Here is an 8,134-nt window from a genome sequence, read left to right on the forward strand (position 1 = left end):
TCAAGACGTTTTAATGGTTGATATTTCAATTTTCAATTTCAGTGTGTAATATATGCATAATAAAACGACTATGAATTAATAACATTTGATCTGAAATGTAACACACTTTGTTAATTTTCCGTCATTTGATGGCTAAATATCCTCAGAAAAGAACAGTCTGTAATTATTTTTACCTCATTTTAGCCAATAGTTGTTGCTGAATATCAGCCACATCATGAAGCAACAAAACAGAATTTATATGTGACAAGTAATTATTTCAAGATGGCGTGTATATCGACTGAAACTAAAAGTTCTGCCTTGTTATTCGGACTTATTCGAAGCAAAAAAGATATGTAAAAAACAAAATGCAACCTCATTTCTTTACAGAAAATGTGAAAGGAAAATAAGTTGATATAAAAAAAGAAGACGTGGTATGATTGCAAATGAGACTCCACAAGAGATCAAAATGACACAGATATTAACCATTTTAGGTCACCGTACGGCCTTCAACAGTGAGCACAGCCCATACCGCATAATCAACAATTAAAGGCCCCGAAAGGATTATGTAAAACAAATCAAACGAGAGCGCTAATGTAATGTAATGTTCTCTTTCATCTGCACCAAGCGGGTCATTTCAAAGGTCGCCATATCTTGCATACAAAAAAATCATAACATAAGGTCTTGAAAGGCGCCGAATTACATATATGAATTATAGACTTTTGACAAAATCAACAAGTTATATATGCCTCTATTCAGATTATATTGACCGAGGACGAAGATATTTTCTCGTCATCTATTATCTTGTATTTTTTTTAATAAGAAGGAAGTTTTGGCAAAACTGAGTCCCGAGCCCCCTCTTAATCAAACTGCTTATAGAACCAACAAACGCAGCTCCTTCATTTTCAAAAATTCTGATTCCACTCCTGGTGATTGAATGAGAAATCATGTGAAAAAATAGGTCCATGTGTTTGTTTATCTGATGATAACTTAATGCACAACTTCTCAGTTCATTTTATATCGGATGAACGTGAGGGCATTCGTGTGTATTGTTGTCGCCTAAATTTCCATTACGTAATCTTCGTTTTGAGATTGTAACCGATCTATAAACATGATTATAATAAATACGCGGACATTATCGAGTAAAAAATTACATTCCTTATCACTTGTTCTTTATTTATTTCAAATGTATACTCTTTGGTCGGGTTGTTGTCTTTTTGACACATTCCCCATTTCCATTCTCAATTTTATCTTAAAACTTTTTTTTTTAAATGTCGTTAAACTCGTTAGAAACATAAATAGAGTAAAAAATCTTAATATTTATACACACGTACAGAAAAAGTGTGTTACAGCATGCGGAAGAATATCTCAAGAACGTTTACAATCTCCCGTGCAGAGTTATCTGCCTTTGCTCCCTCTCCCTGCGCAGGACATTGAATGTTTTGCTGGAAAATATGAATGCCCACTCAAATTTTAATCAATTAGAAAATCAATTTATTACAGAAGATTGTCCACCATGCACATGCAAAGCACTATAATTAATATAGTGCAATAGAATGATAAACAAAGGATGAAAATTTTATATATATGTAACTGTAATTTACAAATATTAAAATAATGTATAACAAAAAAAAAACCAGAGTTTACTGATTTGTATAACTTCTACGATGAGGTTGAATTTATCATCCACGCACAGAAACAAAATATATATCTGTACTTAAATGTCACTTTCAGGTAAAGAGATGTGATTTGTTTTTGTGAGACAAGTGCTTGTGACCGTCCACAAGAACTTGCGGTCATCCGATGTTCAATACTTCAGTACTTTGATTCATATCTTTTACATAAAGTTGTTCTCAAAAAATAATAAACATAACAAGGGTTTTATATTTTTTACAAATGTCTTATTTTCCTTATTTTATCTTGATTCATTTTGAGAACTCTAATCGTATTAATGACATACCGCACATTTAAAGATTTTTGAAAACTGAGAGTTAGCTGGCAATTGTTTCATGGTGCTTTGAACATGACGACCAAAACTATTAATAAACGCTGTATATTTCAAAAGACCTGGATGTTTCAAACCTTATTAACCAATATATACCTTACTTTACAAAATTTCCGCCCATCAAAAGGGCTACTTTAGTTGGTGTATGAAATTATTGTAAGGTGAACATGTCCGTTTGGCTGGTGAACGGATGAACAAGAGGGTTCCAAAATTCCAACAATACAAAACATGAGAAGTGAACTTTCTTAATTTATAATCAGTAACAGGAAAATTATAGAATAATTAAAGCCTTCCCTTTCGTGCTAAAGTCTGTCACAGTTTTCCTTTCGTTATATAGTAGATTTTTTAAAAGAATTTCGACTAAATATGTTACGTCGATTTCAAGGCGAACACGATTGCATCAATTCAAGATTATATCCGCACTTTGAGGATAATTTGGATTGAATCATATGAACTTCATGCCTCGCTACCTATTGAAAAAAACATATCGCTTTAACAGTAGCCGAGAAAAGGGGACCGATATATCTAAAAATGGCAATATTTAACGGAAACTGTCAAAACATATTTTAGAATGGTTACATTTAGACATAATTGAATATATTTGTATGAAATTCTATATTTTTTAAAATAAGATTTCTTAGAATAATGATGCGCAGCAAATCCCTTTTATGAACATTTGGCTTAATTGTGTATTTAGCTATATTTATCGAACCATTCGCGTCCATAACTAAACGCATCGATGCATACCGTTTTTACCGTATTTCCCGCAATAATATTTATTAAATTTATGGCTCTCCGTTCGGAAAATAAGTTAACTTTATGTTTCTAATTTATACGAGGCTATTCGTTAAAATATTGAACAAAAAGATAAATTCATATCAACAACTGTGGAATAATAAAATTGAGAAAGGAAATGGTGAACATGTCAAAGCGACAACCACCCGACCATAGAGCAAACAACAGCCGAAGGCAACCAATGGGTCTTCAATGTAGCGAGAATTCCCGCACCCGTAGGTGTCCTTCAGCTGGCCCCTAAAATATGCATAATAGTACAGTGATAATGGACGTCATACTAAACTCCGAATTATACACAAGAAACTAAAATCTAAAATCATACAAGACTAACAAAGGCCAGAGGCTCCTGACTTGGGACAGGCGCAAAATTGCGGCGGGGTTAAACATGTTTATGAGATCTCAACCCTCCCCCTATACCTCTAGCCAATGTAGAAAAGTAAAAGAATAATAATACGCACATTAAAATTCAGTTCAAGAGAAGTCCGAGTCTGATGTCAAAAGATGTAACAAAAGAAAATAAATAAAATGACAATAATACATAAATAACAACAGACTACTAGCAGTTAACTGACATGCCAGCTCCAGACCTCAATTAAACTGATTGAAAGATTATGTCTTCATCATATGAATATCAGGTACAATCCCTCCCCATGTATTAATTATGAATGTACTTTGTTGGTAAGCGTGAAATTTATTTGTACGAGCTTTAGAAACAGGACGAAAAGCGAGGCTTGCCGAATTTTCTCCTGTTTCGCAGCGAGAACTAATACATTTTATATTTCTGACAATGTATATGTAATGTTTACAATTTACACCTGATATTTGGGCATATTAAGTTGTTTAAATATTAACCATTGTCTAGAAGATATTTACAATTATTGAAACGCGGACTTGAAGAAAACCCCAAAAGGAACTATTACGCAGAAAGAAATATCCATATAACCGATTGATCAACATGGAAGCGGGTAACAGGAAAATTTATTTGTACAAGTACAAACAAAGCAAAAGAAAATGTTGTTTACCTGTTATTTGTATACAATAACTAGCTAATTGCAGGATAAAAGAGAATTACTTAACTGTAGCCATTGTTTTTTAAACTGGTGAAAAAATTAAATGGGGTAAAAAAGTAAATAGATTAGCTGACTATACGGTATAAGTTTTTTGGTAAAGGCCATAAGGGGATATATTGTTATTTATTTCTTTGTCGTTTGGTCTCTCGTGGAGAATTGTCTCATTGGCATTCATACCACATCTTTTTTATAGATAGTCATTTTTTTCTGAAATTCAAAGGGAAAATTATGTTATGATGACCATTTTATAGCAACGAAAGTATTTCTTCATTCTTATAGACAACACATGACACGGTATGAACATCACTTTAAAAACATCATAGAAGAAATACCAACTTACTAGAATATGTATTGTTTTGTATCGTTCCTGATGACACGGTTTGAAAAGTTACCGAACCAAATACTGATAAATTAAAGTCATTATCTGAAGTTTTAATTTGCGGAATTGAATTTGGAGTATGGTCAGTTAAGGTGAAACAAGGCTTATAACCCTTTCGTTCGGAAGACATATATGTATGCGTCATGTTTGTGGATAACAGGATATTTGTTTTTGTTACACCTGTCTACCTGTCTGATCCCAAATCGGGTCAAATTTACCAACATCCCTGTTAGTTTTTAAATCAATTGTCAGATAAGAGGGGCGGGTCATCTGACCATCCCTTATCCGGACAACCACCCGTCTCAATACCCCTTGTCAGAGAAGGAGAAAATAATAAGTCTTAGGAAGGTTATTCAGAATAATATTCACAACTGTTAAAGGAAATGAACAAAAATAAAATCTTGAACATTTTGTAGAATTCCTTAGCTGCTACGTGAATCGTGGGAGACATCATTACATTTGTAGCATTAATCTAGTACACGTTTTTCGCTACATGAAAACCCTACTGGGAGGGTCTTAACAAATCATCCAGGTCTCTTGTAAAAAGTTGTCACATTGGCATTCGTACCACATCTTCCTTTTTTTTTGTATTGTTCCTTTCCGCTGCACCTCTTGGAAACTAGAGTCGTGTCTGTTTATATGTTAAAATTTTCAACAAGTAAAGTGAACAAATATTCAAAGCATGGATACATAACTCACACACTCTTAAAGTAGAGCAAAATAATTCCCCATGAAACTAGATACATATATAGCATTTTTACACCAATCAATATAAATATAAAAATCCAGTTTGTTAAAAAGATGAAACTTTTAATTTTCTTCATTTTCAAAATGCATATCATTGACGCGTTTTGTTTTAATCTGTGTCTAAAAAGCTTTTACCAGAACGTTATAGGTGTTTGCACATAACGTAATAGGTGTTTGGACATGACGTAATAGGTGTTTGCACATAACGTAATAGATGTTTGGACATAATGTAATAGGCATTTGCACATAACTTTCATGGTGTTTGCACATAATGTAAGCGGTATTTGCACATAACGTAATAGTGTTTGCACATAATGATGTAGTTTGTATACATAACTTGATAGGCATTTGCAAATAACGTCATAGGTGTTGCACATTGGGTAAACGATGTTTGCACATTGGGTGAACGATGTTTGCACATAAAGTAACGATGTTTACACATAAGGTGAACGATGTTTGCGCATAAGGTAAACGCGGTTTGCACAACACGTATTAGTTGTTTGTACATAATGTAAAAAGGCATTTGCACATGACGTAATTAATGGTCACAGAGAGTATCAACTGTACGGCAAAACGCATATGAATTATACCATGATGTATTGTGTTTTTCACTTGAGATACATATATATAAACACAACATAACACCAGAAGTCTATAATAGCATGAGGTTTACATAAAACAAAGGTGCATCAAAACAAAACCTTTAGAACATTTGACATAACAATAACACTCGAGACAGGACGCAATTATTAGCTGACATAAAAGAAGTATAGACACAACATAGATAAAATATGAGAGAATGTAAAGGTGGTTGATCATAAAGTTTTGAAGTATTCACAGAATATATAGTAGTTACAGTATTATGTAATGCATATTTAACACAACAAAGTTTAGCAATGACAAATCTTACAATTTTTTTACCAAACGAATGACTAAGTTGCCATAACACAAAAATGCCGTGTCAGGAAATAAAGACATCTGCACATAAGATAAAGAAGAAATGATAGGACGTAAAGGCAAAGCGACAACACTTATTAAATATGTACACTATAAGACAGTTCCGGCGTTCTAGTTGCTGTCCATTTGTTTGATATGTTTCATCATTCGATTTTGCTATTTAATCATGATTATGAACTTTCAATTTTGAATATTCCTCTGAGTTCAGTATTTGTTGTGATTTTACTTTTTGATACGTTACTTTGCTGACTTTGTCCTATTCTTAATTTTTACATTTTTACCGAGTGTCGATTTGCATGGCGGGTAATGTATATATGTAGGACTCTAAAGCGCGATGGTACTCTAAACTGCGATGGTCACGCTAAAGTGCGATGATCTACGCTAAAGTACGCTGATATATCACGCTAAAGTGAGATGGTTGTTTGTTCGCTAAAATACAATGGTACATCACGCTTAAGTGCGACGGACCAAAATGGTAAGATTTGAGGGATTAAAACATCGCGGTTAGAAAATTGCATTTTGCAAAAGCTAGTATGCTTAGGTATAACATATGTGATAGGCTTTATAAATCACCGGTACACTAAAGTGATTGTTTCTAAATTTAGTAGACCGACCACGTAATAATTGCTAAAAAGGTAAATTATGTGTCGCAAAATATTATATTTTAAGTAAAAATTAATTTTGAACAATTCGGAGCGTATTGAATATTTTGATGTAGCTTGCCGTTCATACTAATGTTACAACCTCCCATACAGGAGGAAACGGTACTATTTAATCTGCCATAGGCGACAATATCAGCATTTTCTTAATTTACCACTTTTTATGATAAAATAGATAAAGGAAGATGTGCCGTAAGTGCCAATGAGACAACTCTCCATCCAAATAACAATTTAAAAGAAGTAAACCATTATAGGTCAATAATTACATTAGATGTATGTTTCATTATAATACGTTATTCTGATTGGCTAACTAGCAATCTCGTGATATTCCTTAATCAATTGCATTACACAATGCAACTTTTCATTCATGATGACACGAGGTCCCACAATAAAGTGCACAGGTAAATGAAATAAAAACTTGATAAAAGGCGTGTTTTCATGATCCTATAGGTAAAAATGTAATTATAAGTATTGAATGCTTTTTTTGTAACTTTATAGGGTTGTAAAAGCGTTGACCGTGCGCACATTTTTAGTATGAAGCGCTTCCGCGCATCATACAAAATGTACTTCGGTCAACGCTTTTACACCCCAATAAATTTACAAAAAAGAGCATTCAATTCTTAAATGTACGGCCTTCAACACGACCTGGATAGAACAGTTATTTGTTGTGTTAGTACTTTGTTATTCTGTTTTAAAATTAAAGCCAAATAGTATCATGACCAACTTCCAACGAAGCTGGTTATGTTATTCATGCCCACCGTCATTTTGCACCAAATTTATGAAATTTTGGAAGTCTTTTCGAATAATTCTATAGAAAATGTTTCAATAGGTTTCAATATTTATATTGTAAATATAGACACTGCAGCTATTCATATATAAATAAAGATATATATATTGTACCCTTACATCCAATCACAGCGCTACTAATTTGACTTCTTTCACCAACCTTGGGTACACAAAAGGCCAACCTAATGCTAAGAAAATGTAATAGTACCGTTTTCCCTACAGTCGTCATTGAATATTACAAATACAAAATTCGTTCATTGTCAGAATATGCAGCATTTATTTGAAATAGCTTTAATTTAAATGCCAGAGAATGACAGTTTTTGCCGAGCTTTCTATATTCCTACAATGTACAGTACAAACTAATATTTTATCAGACAATTTATGATTCACGCATAAAAACAGGTATTTCTATTTTACCAACGTTACTTTCCATTAAAATCGAGAGCATCTGAACGGGGATCGCAAAGTCAACTGCAACATAAACAATGATTCAAATGTATCCGTACGCTTCAAATAGAAGCAGGATTAGTATGCGTATACTCTCTTGTATTTATAGCCATACTGTAAAATGGTGGACTGTAATAAACAAGTCCTTCTTCCAGCACTAGAACAAAAATAAACACTGCTTCGGCCGTCAAAGAACGGTTAATTCTAAATTAATTACTAGTAAGTCAGGGACATTAATTAGGTGTAAAAGTTGTTAAACAAATAATCCTATCATCCGGCATGTTCATTTTTTGGTTTGTATTAACGACAATTA

This window comes from Mytilus galloprovincialis, chromosome 9 (assembly GCF_965363235.1).
Source record: "Mytilus galloprovincialis chromosome 9, xbMytGall1.hap1.1, whole genome shotgun sequence".
Lineage (NCBI taxonomy): Eukaryota > Metazoa > Mollusca > Bivalvia > Mytilida > Mytilidae > Mytilus > Mytilus galloprovincialis.